This window comes from Typopeltis vanoorti, chromosome 20 (assembly GCF_054136105.1).
Source record: "Typopeltis vanoorti isolate ZY-2024b chromosome 20, IOZ_Tvanoo_1.0, whole genome shotgun sequence".
Lineage (NCBI taxonomy): Eukaryota > Metazoa > Arthropoda > Arachnida > Uropygi > Thelyphonidae > Typopeltis > Typopeltis vanoorti.
The window spans coordinates 36,292,008-36,310,241 of NC_143568.1; the positions used below are offsets into that span (position 1 = coordinate 36,292,008).

The following is an 18,234-nucleotide window of genomic DNA, read 5'->3' on the forward strand; positions in this document are numbered from 1 at the left end:
ATATAACACTCTTTGATCTTGAGTTCCTTCTGTCAAGCAGCATGTGACAGAAGGAACTCAAGATCAAAGAGTGTTATATTTGTTTATAGTGCCAGAGGGCATTTCAGTTAAAGACATAACTATTCTGTCTCCAGTTGAGACGTAACTATTCTGCCTCCGGTCATGCGGTACTCCCAGGTGAGTACCACATGACAGTGATTACGCATTACTCACTTGGGAAGTGACTTAACTTTATGAATGTTCCATTCAGAAAAGGTTACATGCTGAACTATAAAGCAGGAAATTATGACCAACTGAGGACTATCCTGAGTTTAGTGGAATGGGAGAATATTAACAGTGCATAGGAAGCATTTTTATTATTTATTAACACCTCCAGGGAATCCAAAGACTCATTGAGGAAGGGCACATACTCTACAGCTGTGTCCACCACTCAATCCCAACTACAACGAACCACAACTATCATCATCTACACCAACGCCATCTACTGTCCATCATCATCACTACTAGTATTTTCACAGACAGTCACAAACATCCATGCTTACGGCAGGATTTGAATCTGCAGCAATTGGGCTGGAGAGTGAATATGCTGACTACTCGACCAACCAGGCCGGCAATACTTAAATGATAATTTCAGTATTTAAATACTCAAAAGAATAAGACTTACAAAATTTTGAAAGGGTTATACAGGATGTTAGTTGATGGAATTTTTCACTTTATGGAGGATTGGGAAAGCACAAGAGGGCATCTTTGGAAGCTAAGAATGAATGTTGCTAAGAAGGGGGTGAGGGCTAGATTTTTCTCTCATAGGATGGTGCGTGATTGGAATGGATTGCCATTGGATGTTGTGAGTGTAAGCAGTGCGAATGAATTCAACAAGTATGATAGCTGGTGTGTGTGTGTGTGTGTGTGTGTGTGTGTGTGTGTGTGTGTGTGTGTGTGTGTGTGGTATTTGGCTTCCCTTGATGAGTGTCTGACTCCCTGGAGGTCTCTATTAATAATAATAATAATCGGGTCAATCCAACTCTTGTTCTCCACTGTTATTGCATGCCAACCACTGTTGGCAATGTCCATTTCACAGGACTTGAAAAGCTTGGCCCAGTGTTGTGGGTCACAAATATTAGTGCACCATGCATACATACTATTCAATGATTTTTATAGCAATCGGGAATTCCATCACTTTGCTCAGCTTTGCAAATGTATCTAATATAATTGCTATTTTGAACCTGTTTTGCACTTGTCATATTTCTGACCCAGTACCACTCACTTTCAGAGAAACTAAAGATACAAAAAATTTGAGAGCTGAGTGCAGCTGTTTGTCAAAAATAAATAAATAAAAAACATTAATTTCATACTGATCCTCTAGTATATGAAAGTGATATAGTGATGACATGATATGCATTAGCCATATATTGTATAGTAATGAAGTAAATGTTTATTGTAAAACTTTAGAATTTTACAAATGTAATGAGTTTGATTCATTTGTTATGAATTTATTAAAACCTTTTTTTTTTTTTTGCTGCTTTAATATCAAAATTATTCATATTGCTGCATAAATAATTATATAATAATGGTCTCATGATGCACCCCCTTTCAATTTTTATATATAATCAACCCTGCACTAGAAGTCTAAAGACCTGTAACATGACAGTGCTTGTGTGAACAGGTAATTAGAAGACAAAAAGAAATCTATTATTGTTACTAAAATAAAGAGCCAAAAGGCTTCAGTTCGGCAATGCAAAGTTACATAAAGTGGATATTAGATCTGCATTATTTCAAAGCCGAATGTAAAAACTATGAAAGTTTTGTACCGAGAATTTGCTTACAAAAAATGCATTTTTCTGCCATTTCAAGTTCCTTAAGTACTGAATGAGAATTTTTGCTCTCTTAAGGTTTCTGTCTGGTCTATGAAGAGAACCAACCAGTTCAAAACAGCTGTTAAGCCAGTGAAACCTTATCAAAATGGACTAATAAAAGGCAAATAAAATACATAGATGCTTGGGCATCACCTATGTCTTTTAAGTAGTCCACATAAGGCAACTCATGAATGCCAAGGAATGTATTCCCGCATGCTCTCTGGCCAACTTATGAAACTTTCATAGTTTCTACATTCAGCATTGAAATAATGCTGGATCTAATATCCATTTTCTTTATGTAATCTATTATTGTATTTCTTGAAGAGTAGGAGGTTGTACCCACTGGAGAAAACAGGAGATGACTGTTCCAAAGGACACTGATATATGCAATGGTGGAAGAGAATGAAATATTGCTTCACTGTGTTTGTAGTGGAACATTATATGGATATTGGCCAGCAGCTGCATGTTTCTTTGTAATTAAAAAGGAGTGAAGGAATAATATGACCATTTCATTGAGACAGGTCTGTGTAAATGCCTATAGAAAAGACATAATGCCTGGATAGAGTATGGGAAAGTGTTTGTAGGAAGTTGATGCGAGAGGAGTCATCTATCAAGTGAATAACTTTTCTGGATACAATCAAGCATTCTGAGAGAAGTATTTTGTATGCCACCCCAGATTGTGAGAACAATATTCTAAGGTTGGGTGGATTTGGGATTTATAAAGTGTTAGGAGTTGATCAAAAGAGAGAGAGAGAGAGGGAATAAATTAAAGATACTAAGAAATTATATACCTGGTTTAAACCCTTATCCAGGTGTAAGCAAACAAAGTTTGTGACTGAAGTATTTTCAGGGCTGGGGCAACTTGTGGTAAAGGTGGTATGACTTCACATCACTTGTCTTAGTATCCCATAATGCAAAGCACATCTCCTTGCAGACATGTATAATGGTATGCATTATGGGAAGGGTGACTACCTAGGCCTGTTTCCACCTTTATTGAAGTCTCTTCAATGGGAGCCAGACCCAGAGGTGATAGTAAGGTGAAGTAATGCAAAAGTCATATTTTCATATACAAGTTGCCAAAAGGTGTCACACCTTATTATTGAATTACTCTGGATTAGATAAAGATTGTTGGAAGTTTTTTCACTTGGTTATACTATAAATTAAAGATACCAAGAAACTACATACTTGGTATAATCCTTTATCCAAGTGTAAGCAAAGTTTGAGCTTGGAGTATTTTCAGGACTGGGGCAACTCATGGTAAAGGTGGTATGACTTCACATCACTTGCTTTGAAGTCATACCACGAGTTGCCCCAGTCCTGAAAATACTTCAGGCGCAAACTTTGTTTGCTTACATTTGGATAAAGGATTAAACCAAGTATATAATTTCTTTGTATCTTTAATTTATAGTATAACCAAGTGAAAAAACTTCCAACAACCTTTCGCTAATTCAGAGAAAAGGGAATGTTTAGAGAAAAAGAATACCAAGCTTTTTGGAGCTGAAAAGGCTATTGAGTTGATATGCTAGATGTTGAAAGTCAGCTCAAGAAGAGAAAATGATCATAGTCGGCAGGCAGAATGTTATCAAAAGTGAAGAAGAAGAAGATTGGGATATGTGTGTTCTTCCAGGAAAGTCAGGGTGGTGTTATGATAGCTTTAAAATTGTATAGCAGGAAGAGTGTAGGAGAAATGACATAGTCTTGGGGTGCTGTGGCACTGATGGAAGAATCAGATAAAAGGGAACAGTTTGCCATGACATGCATTGAACAATCTGAGAGGTAGATGACAATCTGCCCACAGAGGGTGGGATTGAAGACCATAACATGGCAGCTTAGAAAGAAGGCTGCAATGCAAACCTTGATCAAGTGCCTTGAAAATATCAAGAGTGACCACATGATATTCTCTAAATCTTTCCATGGCCTGTGTCCACAAGTGCATAAGGTTAGTGAGGAGGGCTGATTCGTTGGTATAAAAAAGATCTCCTCACTAACCTTATGATGGAATCCACATTGGTGATTACTAATTAATTAATAACCTTCTCCGTTACCTTTTTTTGAGAGTGTGGAGGTGAGGGAAATGGAACAACAGTTTGATGGTAGACTAATCTCCCTTTTTAGGAACAGGTTGAATAAAAATTGCTTGCATGCTGTTGGATAGATGTCAGATGTTGCCAGTTCTGGAGCACAAGCTCTTACTATAACTAGAGAGATACCATCTGGGCCAGGACCTTATTTTCTTCATGTGTCCTTCTTAGAAAAGATCAATAGAGACATAATGAGTGTTGTTTATGGAATAATAGGAGATTTGCCACATTTGTTGGTATTAAGAGTTGGAGATTTTGAGTGGAATGGAAAATATAGGCACTCATCCCAGCAAGAATAATTCACTTCAAAATAAACCAAGTCGATTAGATATTATGGTTTAACCATAAATATGTGCATATGGATCAAATATATCAATTCATTTACTAACTATTATAATAACGGAATTAACTCATAAATTATTCTTTATTCGTAGAATTTTCACCTGAATATCACGGGCATCATCACTACAGGTACAAGGCTAATTAAACAATGTTATATTCACAGAGCACCACCTGAGTGGCTAAGGTTAAATTTCCTAAATTTATTTAATTATTATTATTTTAATTTATTTTATTTATTTTTAAGAATTTAAATTTAATTTAGTTATTTAATTATTAAATAATTATTCAATTATAATAATTAAATTTTTTTTAATTTTTATTTTTTTATTATTATAAATATATATGTGTATACAATTATATGTTAGGAAAGATTTGCTGCTTTATAAAGTACTATCTCCCACAAGGGGGGAAGACGTAGACCATCGGATCTGTTTAGATTAGGGGAGTGAAGTAATGTTTCACATGTTTCTTTGTATAGCCGTTCCATCAGGAACCGACTTTTGTCTTGTTCCACTTAACTCCATTTCTGGTGTTGATGGCATGTTCTCCAATTCCAGACTGTTCGGGTTCAATGTACTGAATGTACGACTGGTGTTCTTCTAATTGGACCTGAGCAGATCTTCCTGTTTGTCCAAAATATGATAGTCCACATGAGCAGGGAATCTGGTAGACACCTGGATAGCCGAGATGTGAGAGCTTGTCCTTTGGGGACATTAGGAATGTGGAGATTTTTCTGATGGGTCGAAAAGCCACACAGATATTTAGTGGTTTTTAGCACCTTAGCTATGCATTCACTAACCCCGTGTACATAGGGGATAGATATATGTGTATGTTCTTCTGTACTTGAAGAGGATGCTGGAGCACGACTACTTAAAGCTCTTTTTATGAAGGACTTCTTATAGCCATTGGATATGAAGGAGGAAATAATATACTGTAATTCTTTTTGTAAAAGTTCTTCTGAAGAACAAAAGGAGTTGACTCTATGAACTAGTGTTTTTATAGTACCTGCCTTTTTGGCTGGGATGGTGATGTGATTCAGCGTGGATGTACTGGCCTGCAAGAGTCTCTTTCCTATAGACTGTGAATTATAGATAACGATCTGGTTGGCGAAGAATCAAGAGGTCTAGAAAGGTTAACTGCTTATTTACTTCTACTTCTAGGGTGAACTGGATTCTTGGATGAAGTGCATTAATTTTTGAGAGAAACTTGTAGTTCTTCTGGCAAAAATGTCATCCACATATCTGAACCAAATGTTAGGTCTAGGTGTAATGTTGTCAAAGATACGCTGTTCGAAATGCTCCATGAAGTAGTTGGCAATAGCAGGAGATATTGGATTACCCATTGCTGTCCCTTCAATTTGTTGGTATAACTGGTTTTTGAAGGAAAAATAACCAGACTTTATTACAATTTAAATAATTTGACAATGTCTGGGGGGAAATTCTTGGTGTGGTATTTCTATGCTGTCCACCAACGGAACATTCGTAAATAGCAAAACAACATCTTTTATTTGACCGGTAGTCAAATAAAAAGGCTTAATGCCCTTATAGAAAAAATATCGATATGGGATGAAGATAAAAAGAAAACACTAAACACCTCCTTCGGATGCCCACCAAGATTATATGGTCTTCCAAAAGTACGTAAGCCAGGAATTCCATTAAGACTGGTTGTCCTACTTACAAAATATCAAAATTTCTGTCAAATTTACTCACTTCTTCAACTAGAAGAACTGCTACATATATAAAAAATTCTGTGGACTTCAGAAATAAAATTTCCGAACTGCATCTAGACGATTTGGAGATTATGATTAGTCTAGATGTTGTTTTGCTATTTACGAATTTTCTGTTCGCGGATAGAATAGAATTACTACACCAAGAATTTCCTCCAGACATTGTCAAATTATTTGAATTTGTAATAAAGTCCGGTTATTTTTCCTTCAAAAACCAGTTATACCACCAAATCGAAGGGACAGCAATGAGTAATCCAATATCTCCTGCTATTTCCAACTACTTCATGGAGCATTTCGAACAGCATATCTTTGACAACATTACACCTAGACCTAACATTTGGTTCAGATATGTGGACGACATTTTTGCCATATGGAATCAGAAGAACTACAACAGTTTCTCTTAAAAATTAATGTACTTCATCCAAGGATCCAGTTCACCCTAGAAGTAGAAGTAAATAAGCAGTTAGCCTTTCTAGACCTCTTCATTCTTTGCCAACCAGATCATTATCTACAATTCACAGTCTATAGGAAAGAGACTCTTGCAGGCCAGTACATCCACATTGAATCACATCACCATCCCAGCCAAAAGGCAGGTACTATAAAAACACTAGTTCATATAGCCAACTCCTTTTGTTCTTCAGAAGAACTTTTACAAAAAGAATTATATTAATTCCTCCTTCATATCCAATGGCTATAAGAAGTCCTTCATAAAAAGAGCTTTAAGTAGTCGTGCTCCAGCATCTTCTTCAAGTACAGAAGAACATACACATATACCTATCCTCTATGTACATGGGGTTAGTGAATGCATAGCTAAGGTGCTAAAACCACTAAATATCTGTGTGGCTTTTTGACCCATCAGAAAAATCTCCACATTCCTAATGTCTCCAAAGGACAAGCTCCCACATCTCAGCTATCCAGGTGTCTACCAGATTCCCTGCTTGTGTGGATTATCATATTTCGGACAAACAGGAAGATCTGCTCAGGTCTGGTTAGAAGAACACCAGTCGTACATCCAGTACATTGAACCCGAACAGTCTGGAATTGCAGAACATGCCATCAACACCAGACATAGAGTTAAGTGGAACAAGACAAAAGTCATTCACAAAAGTCGGTTCCTAATGGAACGGCTATACAAAGAAACACGTGAAACATTACTTCACTCCTCTAACCTAAACAGATCCGATGATCTACGTCTTTCCCCCTTGTGGGAGATTCTACTTTATAAAGCAGCAAATCTTTCCTAACATATAATTGTATACACATAAATATATATATTTATAAAAATAAAATAAATAAATTAATAATAATAATAAAATAAATTTAGGAAATTTAACTTAGCTACTTAGGTGGCGCTTTGTGAATATAAGAGTTATTGTTTAATTAGCCTTGTACCTGTACTGATGATGATGCCTGTGATACTTAGGTGAAAATTCTACGAATAAAGAATAATTTACGTGAGTTAATTTTATTATTATAATAGTTAGTAACATGTCTACTCATGGTATTTCCTTACTGAAACATATCAATTCATTTATTGCTTTGCATCCATGTTATTTCAAAATTTTTCAAACATTATTTCAATTTAAATGGGCACTTCACATCCATTTAATTCATCAATCTGTCAAATCCATCAAAGCCAATTAGGCGATTAATATTTATACATAAAATATGTAGATATTACTCAAATTGTAACATCAGCATAATTCTCTGCAGAGTAAGATCTGAAAATAATCTTACTTGAACATGTGATGAATTTTCAGCATCTTCTGTATTCTTCAAATCGGTCTTGTACAATTAAGCTTCATTATTTGCAAATCACTACTGAAACAAGAGATTGAGAAGGTACGTGTGGAAGAAAGATGCAGGTACCTCAAGTGCAGATGCGAGAATAATGGACATTTACCTTTTAGTTGGAAAGCAATGGGTTTAATTTTATAGTAAATGATGAACAAGTATTATGGCTTTTCAATGGAAGGTGAATCAGTTAATCTAATACAGAGGGTTTTTATGTTGCTTCCACCTGAAGGTTATTTGCCAACCTATAGTACATTTTGTTTTGTAAGTGTGCTAAGGATTTTGTTTTTCTGTTTTATCAATTGTATGTATTTTTAATTTATTTTCTACATAATCTGGAAACCCTTCTGTAGAGACCAAACATGAAACTTTTCTTCCAGCAACTTCAGGCCTCCAATAAGTGGGATGGTGGTCTCTCACAAAGGCCAATGAAATTCATCTCCTAACCAAAGACAATCAGTTATCAGGGTTGTCTTCTTAAACTCAGGTTTTTCATTCTATAAAACTGATAGCCAGGGCAGATAATTTATTTATTTATTTATTATTATTACATGACACCTCCAGGGAGTCCAAAGACTCATCAATTAGGGCACGTACTCTACAACTCTTTCTCCACCACTCAATCAACCAACTACAACTAACTGCAACACTAACACCATCTTCCACCTACCACCACTAGTATTTCCACAGACAATCACAAACATCCATGCCTATGATGGGATTCGAATCCGTAGCCTTTTTGCTGGAGAGCAGATGTGCTAACCACTCGGCCAACCAGGCCAATTAATATACCCATTTTCTGGCCAGCCATCATAGCTTGCTTTGAAAGTAATCACTAACATCCAAAATGATTGAAATTGACCATGTGAATTACTTGCAGCTACCATAAAAACTGTTCCCCTCTATTTGTGGAATATGGTGCTAGAATATATTACTGTGAGTGTGTAAGTGTATAAAAATATGAATATTGTTCAACATGTATTTAGGCTTAGGTGCCTGGTTTGTGCTTATAATTACATTTAATGAAATAAAGAAATAATTAAACAACAGATTTAATCATTGTGATATTTCATCTCTTACAGAGATATCTTTAGGAATACAATATTGAAATTATAATAACACACACAAATACATAACCAACAATAAGTGGAAGAAATTAGACTATTTTAGCCTTTAAGTTCTATGAATGAGGCCATATTTTGACTTAAACTTATTGACACTCTTAGAACGCAAACCAAAATAGTGGTAGAAACATGAGAATTTCATCCCAACTCAGGCTTCACCTGGTTAAGGAAGCCCCCTCCACCCGTTTTTTTGTCCCACAACCATAACAAACAGTGAAAAGTCAGTTACTGGAACAAAGCTCATTCTCTTGAAGGTGTTGTACATATCAGGAATTTGATGATTCATTTTAAAAAAATGCTTAGCCAATCTATGGTACTAATGTACTACAGGTTTTTGATCTTTCATGAGTAGGAGTCTCATAAACAAATAATAAAAAGAAAAAAAAAAGGAACATGATAATAACGCAGTTCTCAGTAAAGATAACAAATTAAATATTGAAATGAATAACAGCTTATTTTTAAATTCATATTATAAATTATAAATGCCATACCAATAAATTTATATGGAATAAGAAGAAAATTTAGCCAGAACATTGACAGCATATGCAAGACTGAACTTATAGATGTGAGACTTGAATTAGAATTAAAGCAGTTGATCAAAGACTAAACGGATGTGAGTTTTGCAGGAAATTAAAGGTGTAAATAGACAGCATCAGTGCCAGAATAATATTTAAAGGAATATATTGGAAAGGAGTTAATTTTTGCTTTTTCTGTTGGTAATCAAGAAAATTATAATTAACAAAAATTATTCTTGTTTTAATCCTTTATCCAAATCTAAGGAAGTTTACATATGAAGTTTCATTACGACTAAGCTACTTGTATATACAGGCTGTTGATATAGCATTGTCCATGCATAGCTAATCTAAGGTGATAGTTTAACTTAAACCAGAATGGCAAGGACATGTTAGCAAAACAGGTGTTTGATGGCACGAAAAAAAAAAAAAATCCAGAAGACAAACAATATCTAGATGGATTAATATTGTTCGTAGCGACTCACAAGAAGACAAAAATGTCAAATTTGACAATACTGTTGTGATAAAAATAGCTAATTTGGAAGAAAACTGTCTGATAAATTTAGTTTAATCCTTTGTCCAAGTGTAAGCAAACAAAGTTTGCGCCTGAAAATATCTTCAGGACTCAGGTAAGGTGGTACATCCCTTGGCAACTTGTATCAAAGGTAGACCAAACTCTCATCACTCCTTGTCTCAGTATCTCCCATAATGCAAAGCACATCTTCTTGCAGACATGTATACTGCTATAAATTAAGGGAAGGGTCACTACCCAGACCAGTTTCGACCTTTATTGAGGTCTCGTCAGTGGGAGGCAGACCCAGAGTGGTGATACCAAGGCAGAAGCAATGGAGAGGTTATATTTACCTATACGAGTTGCCACAAGGTGTGCCACCTTATTATTAAATTACTCTGGATTTAGAGAAAGATGTTGGAAGTTTATTTTGCACTTGGTTAGACTATAATAAATCAGTCCTGAAGATATTTTCAGGCGCAAACTTTGTTTACTTACATTTGGATAAAGGATTAAACTAAATTTATTATAGTCTAACCAAGTGCAAAATAAACTTCCAACATCTTTCTCTAAATCCAGAGTAATTTAATAATAAAGTGGTACGCTGGTTGGCAACTCGTATAGGTAAATATGACCTCTCCATTGCTTCTGCCTTGGTATCACCACTCTGGGTCTGCCTCCCACTGATGAGACCTCAATAAAGGTCGAAACTGGTCTGGGTAGTGGCTCTTCCCTTAATTTATAGCAGTATATATGTCTACAAGGAGATGTGCTTTGCATTATGGGAGATACATTATAATTTAATTATAATGAATTTATGTAAAAAAAGAATGATTCTCCCACTCCATTCCCATGAAGCAAATTAAATGACAGGAAAAAGAACAAAGGATTTTGAGAGATATAACAAATGAAATCACAGGAAATTATGGAGGAAATTGTAGAAAACATCACATTGACACTAGAATACAAAGGACTGTTAGAAACCAGCCATAAAGAATACAAGGCAACAACACGAAAAAATAACCTGAAAACTTCAGCAGTCATTCAGCTTTATAACTGATTCCTTCTGATTAAAAAGGGAGGAAGAGAAGGCATAATTGAACATAAGTCTGCATTAGTCAGCTTAAGGGAAAGGAAAAAAATTGATTGTCACAGCTGATATGAACACTTCTTAATTAGACAGACCCAATAATGGATAACTGGCATAAATTGATTTTCTTCTCTTTAGAACTCTAAATGAATGCAGTGCAGGTTGCAACCTGTTAGTGGGCTGTGAAATTTCAGTGGGTCACAACCAACATTTTTTTAAAAATGAAATGAAATAGAAAATATCAGATTGTATTGTATATAGATTTTGTAGCTTTAACACGTTTACACTGGGTGGTGTTTCCCCTCAAGAGAAAACCTGCTTGTGTTGAGCTGGCACATTTTTATAAACTTTTAAATATTTATATGGCATGCTAATTTGAATGTTTCAATTAAATTTTAATTGTAAAATTAGCATTGTCCTAGTGATAATGTATTGTGTCTATGAAAGGGGAGTTATTTATCATTATGCAGAGTTGGGTCATTTTCATCCCAGATGTCTCCAATTTACACTAATTGTTTTGTATTTTACTTGAACTCTAATTATGTCCATACTGTATCTAGTGGCACAATAAAGCTATTTTTCTACCTTGTTTTTCTTGCATGTGTCTGTTGGGAATGGGATATTTATAACTATGACATTTTCATTTGTCTTCTGAATGAGTAAGGATAGCTAACAAAATTGTTTATTCCTGCGAATAAAAATGAAGCTCGTGCTTTATGGCAAAAACCCACAGCATTAAATAAATGATCAGTTTCATACTGAAAAGAAGAGTGTGAAGGAAATTTTAAAACAAATCCAAGTTTGAGCAGCTTTCAGAAGGGAACTGTTGACTCAAATGTATAATCGATCGTAATTCAAGAAAAATTGAAAGAATTCAAAAACTAAACTTGGAGATTCAGTGGCAAACACTGAAGAAAACATTGATTGACTCAGCCAGAGAGAGAGAGAGATGTGGTGAGGTTGTCTGTAAGGAGAGAAAAATCAGAACTTCATGGCAGACTCAGTAAATTAGAGGCAGTCAAGAAGAAAGCATGTCAAAAGTTTCTGGTAAGTAAATCAGCTTGTGCTATTAGAGAATACAGAGAAAAATGTAAGAAAGTGAAGCACTGTGAAAATTAGCTAAACAAAAGTCATGGGAAGACTTTGATAAGAACATAAAGTAGATGATATTCTACCAGAAATGCTCAAACATGGAAGCATAAATGTTTTACAACATTGGCTACACTGCGTAATCCAGAAGGCCTGGTCAGAAGATCAAATTCAGATGATTGGAGTAGAGCACTCATAGTATTACAATAAGGATGATAAAATTTTTTCCCCATTCTGGATAGTACTCCTTGGATGGACCAAGTTAAAGCTCCATGTCAGAGGATGTAAGGATTAGTGCTGAGCAGTATTCTCATCAGAAGTACTGTATATAAGCAAAGATTCAATGATATACTGGGTGGGGGATATTATCATGTTTGATGTCGGTGTGTTTCAAAATTAGCTTCAGGTGTCAACATCAAATTATATTACATTACAATTTAATACTTTTTCTTTCAAATTAACATTTCTTTATTTATAAGCACAGAATAATATTTTTGCTGTTCATAAATCCCTGATGAATACTGTGTTAGTGTTAATTTTTTAAACTTTATTGGTAATTAACATTAGAGAAGCTGAACCAAATGTTAAGGGATCCAGAGAAGCTAAATAATTTTGTTTCCTAAAATAATACTTAATGAAGACATTTAATTTTTACCTTTTGAAGAAAGTAAAAATTAAATGTCTTCATTTAATTTTTGTATTGCTGCCCAGGTGCAAACTTTTATCGGCCGCTCCTAATACTGCATTATATAATCCAAATTAGATATTGGCTACATAAAATGCCGTCTGGGTGTGATGTGGTCCTGAGTAGGCATACTGTCGCATGCACAAGCTGTTATGTTTTTCTTAGATCTATCGTGCACAGAATAGACCAGACCCACTCTCTTCTGTGGGTATTTCCCATATTCTGGATTCCTGTGGCCAGACAGCAAATCTTCAGAAGTATCAATCATTATTTGGGAACTGAAACGGTATGCCTTGATGATCATTCTGTTTCTGTGAGACATAGGATCTACTGAAGCAAAACCAAAGTTCTCCACAAGAATGATTTTCTGAGGGAAAGACCTTTCAAAGAAAATTGAGACATTCACCTATAAAAAAAAACAAAACAACTGAAATGACACTCTCAGACTAACTTGATATTGGGTAGTGCTCCTTAGTCTACATTACCTCTTGCCTCACTAAGAACCCCCCCCCCCCCATCACTCTCTCTTTCATGCATTTATTTAATTTGTTCCAACCATGGCTTTTGATCACTGGAGGATTTTTTTTGTTCATTAATTTTGTTATGTGTACATGGACATCCTCTACAAAGGGCATGCATATATTCACATCTTTCCTCCCATCCCACCCACTTATTCATTTTCTGAACCATTATGAAGTGATCTACAGCTTTCAAGTTGTAACTTACGTAACAAATGCTTATAAAATGTCAATAATTGGAGTTTGTGTAATTAAACTATGTATGCCAGTCTGTTATAATAATGGTTATGCACCTAAACCTCTTTTTACGTGAATTGTGATATCAAAAATAATTTTTTTGTGTGTGATTTTTATTCACTTTTACGTGACCAACCTAAAGTCCAAGTTAGGAAAAAAATCCGTAATTCAAGAAAATTCTGAGAATTTTGTAGAATTGCATTCTTGTTTCAATTAAGAAAATTCTGAGATTTTTTTTTGCATTCTCATTTCAATTAAGAAAATTTTAAATTCTTACAAATTTAATTTATTAGGAATTCCCCGAATTACATAACTTACTGTGCATAGCAAAGCAGTTTGAATTAGGTGTTTGAGTAGACAACACAGTTACCACATTATTTGCATTTTTTAAGTGAAATCAAAATAAAAATCGCATTATAAAATTAATAATTTTGCCAAGAAATAATAAATGGTAAGCTATATATAATTTTCAAACTTTCATTTCATTAACCGAAGATTTTAATCCAGCCCTCACATGATGCTGCCGATAACCAAAAAAAAAAAAAAAGGAAAGCCCCTTGGATATAAAAATTCAAATTTTAGATCGTCTTCAAACTGGGGAAGGTGCAACGGCTGTGGATAAGCATTTTGGAGTCCATGAATCAACTGTCAGATCTATAAAGAAAAACGAAGAAGCTATTAGAAAAGTGGTATGTTCTGGTACAAAATCGAGTGTGAAATTATCATCATACACAAGAGATGTTGTTCTAGAAAAGGCCGAAAAAGCTTTAGGTGGATAGAAGATAATGTACAAAAAAGAATGCCAGTTGACGGAAATTCCATCAAGCAATCAACATTGAGATTTTATGAACATATTAAAAAACTGCAGCCAGATACTTCATCTCAATAGAGGAAAAAATATGAATTTCATGCAAGCAATGGTTGGCTGGCTAAGTTTATTAAAAGACATGCTCTTGATAATATAAAAATTAAAGGTGAAATGGCTTCTGCTGATGAAACAGCTGCTAAAGCATTTCCACAAAAACTTGCTAAAATAATTGAAGATGGAGTGTTACATTCATGATCAAGTTTGGAATATGGATGAAACCAGCCTTTTCTGGAAAAAAATGCCAAACAGAACTTACTTATCAAAAATGCAAAAAACTGTTGGTGGGTTCAAAGCAGCAAAGGATCCCATAACACTCCTGTCTTGTTCGAATGCTTTAGGAGATCGGATGTTAAAACCACTGTTTATAAATCGATCATTAAGACCACGGCCAATGAAAGGCATAGATCTTCAAAAATTGCCAGTTCATTGGATGGCCAACAAAAAAGCTTGGGTGACCATTGATATTTTCACTGAGTGGTTCCACAAACATTTTGTGCCAAAAGTTAGATGCTATTTGAATGACAAGGGTCTCGAATTTAAAGTGCTTTTGATTCTTGATAATGCACCCGGTCATCCTGCCATAGAACATCCAAATGTGCAATTTTTTTTTTCCTGCCGTCCAATACCAGATCATTGCTACAACCTCTATAATTGCGATTTTTAAAACGTATTATGTCAGATGAACATTTCAGTACATTTTGAACAAGCTAAATGATGATGAAACACTGTCAGTTATGGATGTGTGGAAAAAATTTTCAATTATGGATTGTATTGATCAGGTTCGATTATCGTTATCTGAATTGAGGCCAGAAACTATGAATGCATGCTGGAAAGTTATTTGGCCTGCATGTGTTAAAGAGAATGCTCCTGTTCCCTTCAATCATACTGTAGAATTCCCCAATATAATACATTTAGCAAGTGAAATTGGCAGAGAAGTATTCGATGATCTTATGTCGACAGATATCGAAGAATTGTTAATTGATAAACCTCTTAGCTAAGACGAAATAGTGGAGATTGTTTCTGAGACTCCCGAAAGTGAAGAAGTTAATGATAATGATCAAGATAATCCTACTTTTACTGCTGATATTATTAAAGAAGGTCTTAAACTGGCCAGTAATTTAGGCAATTATTTTGCCTGACATGATCTAAATGAAGAACGTGCTGGGAAGTTTTCACATGTGCTTAAGTTGTTAATGTCTTCATACAGAGAATTATATTGCGACTTATCTAAAGCATCAACATAGCAATTAATACCTGAGTTCATGCCTAAAACTACTGAAACCTCCAATGGTACTTTTGTTCAAGACATGACAAGAAGAATTCCACAAGTTGAGGCAGAAGTTGATGACGATAATACCATATCTAGTAGTTCTATTGATATTACAGTCTCATGCAAACGAAAGCTTTCGCGTTTATTGTCAGAAACTGATAGTGAATAACATAATTTTTTTATAGAATCCTTAGCAAACAACTGAAATGAATATTTTTTTTAAAGTTATTAAAATTCATTATATGTATGTGTGTTGTCCATGAAATGTAAATAAAAATCTTATGATCCTAATGAATTTAATGTTTGTTTTTTTTCATTATTTTGCTATTTCAGGTTTGGAACCAATCTTTACTTTTTCTATGGAGTCAGTAGTTCTTATTAAGCTTAATTTTTAGGACCGTATCCATCGTGTAAAAAGAGGTTTAGGTGTATATTACTGAGGTGTATATTGCCCATAGAGGGCCCCCCCCCCCAGTTCAGACTAGTCTTTCATGCATGTGTTTCGTTTAGATTTATGTTGCCTTTTTGTGTGTGCGTGTGTGTTGCAAGTCTTATATTTTACCACCTAATGAGGTCTCTCTAACTGAGATGAAATATATTGGAAGAATTCAATATTTTTAATCTTTTACCATAGTCTCACATATTGAGGGAGCACACATAATTTAAAAGATTAAGAAAATATGGTGACAGTTGCAGCAGCAAACTGGCAACTATGAGATTTGTAGATGAAATCAAGGCTTAATATTTATACGCGTGGATAGGCTTATGTGTTCGTCAGACATGTTGTAATAGATTTCATGGTATGATATGAACACAGATGGATAAGAAAATAACTATTTATTAACTTAAAAGCTAATATTTTGCTGGTATTATATCCAGCATTTTCAGTGCACGCAACACAAAGTTTGTTACAAATGCAAGACAAAATTGTGGTCATGATCAGTCATGACTGATCAATCAGGGCTTGCAAACCATGCTTTAGATACAATTCACAGAACCAATTGGAAAAAGACCACCATGCTCCATCACAGTAAATTTAGAAGAGAAGGACTGTTTTTATAATCTGCTGCTTTTAAAAATAAGCTTAATTTGAATAAATATTATCAAACTTTCCAAAATATGGGAAACACTAATACTTTAAGATCCCAGTTTACATTCTGGGTCACTGGTAAGTGCCCAAAGAGCCCCCCCCCCCCCCCAGTTCAGACTAGTCTTTCATGCATGTGTTTCACTTAGATTTATGTTGCCTTTTTGTGTGTGCGTTGCAAGTCTTATATTTTACCACCTAATGAGGTCTCTGTAACTGAGATGAAATATATTGGAAGAATTCAATATTTTTAATCTTTTACCACTGCTATTTCATTCCATTAAACTTCTGACATGAGTCCCTTCCTCTTCAATTGCAAACCTTGTAATACAGAATTAGATGTTTTCTTCTATAATCAACCTTGAACTGATCTTGGTGTTCTTCACTTAGGCAGAAGAAATACCGACCTTGTGAACTAATGTTACCAAAACACAGTCCTGTTTTTATTTCTTGAAAGAAAGATCCTACCTCTTTTTCTTACTTTTGGTAATACCCAAATCTTCTAAACATTCAGATTTCTCTTCTTGAGTTGACTTACCCATCTAGTCTTTCTCAGCATAAATGCATCTCAACCATAGCATTTTTAGCTCCAAAAGAACTTGGTATATTTTTCTGCTCTGGATACAGTTGCTCACCTGTAATGCTGTGGCACTGTACAAATTCAATATCTGCCAAGCCTTGGAATAATGCATTTCCAATCTTGAAAATGATGTGCCACCCCACAAATGATCACACATTCAGGGGATGGGGGATGATGCACCAAAAATCCTCCCTAAATATGCTTGCTCTCCAGCAGTCTAATGCCCCCCCCCCCCTCCCTCACACATTGAATTCTCCCTATCTCTCACACACGTGTGTGAGAGATAGGGAGAATTGCCATATGTCTCCTCTATATGTAATTTCATGAATAGTGTTATCCATTAACACAAGGTTTGGATATGGAGGAAAAGACATTATTTGAGAAGCAGTTGGAGGGTATTATTCAGAGTGTGATCATCTTAGGAGATCTTAATGCATGAGTTGGAGAAGAAAAAACAGAAGTAGAAAAAGTTTCGGGCCCATTTGGTTTTGGTCAGAAAATGGAAGAGGACAAAGGTTATTAGATTTTTGCATCAGAAATGATCTTAAAATTGGATCCAGCTGGTTTCAGAAAAGACAAAGCTACAGAATTACAAGATATAGCTGGGATGATGAGCAAAAATCATTAATAGCTTATTTCATCCTTAATAAAGAATTGAGCAATGGACATCAAAGTTTGGCCTTCAGTTGTTATAGATGAAGATCACAGGCTTCTTATAGCTACCTTTAAGGTGTATGTGGAAGATAAATATGGCAAAAAAAAAAAATGAGAAAAAGCTAAAGCTGTGGTTGTTGAAACATTCTGAAGTAAAGCAAGAATTTGAGTCTTGGATTAGTGCAAAGCCCATGAGTTAACTACAGATAATGT

The 18,234-nt window shown here is 35.0% G+C and overlaps 1 protein-coding gene across 1 annotated transcript in view; it reads left to right on the forward strand.

The window, feature by feature from the left end:
• LOC150095367 (signal peptide peptidase) overlaps positions 1-18,234 on the forward strand; it is a 214,708-nt gene that overhangs the window by 48,296 nt on the left and 148,178 nt on the right. The gene's annotated exons all lie outside the window — the stretch shown is intronic.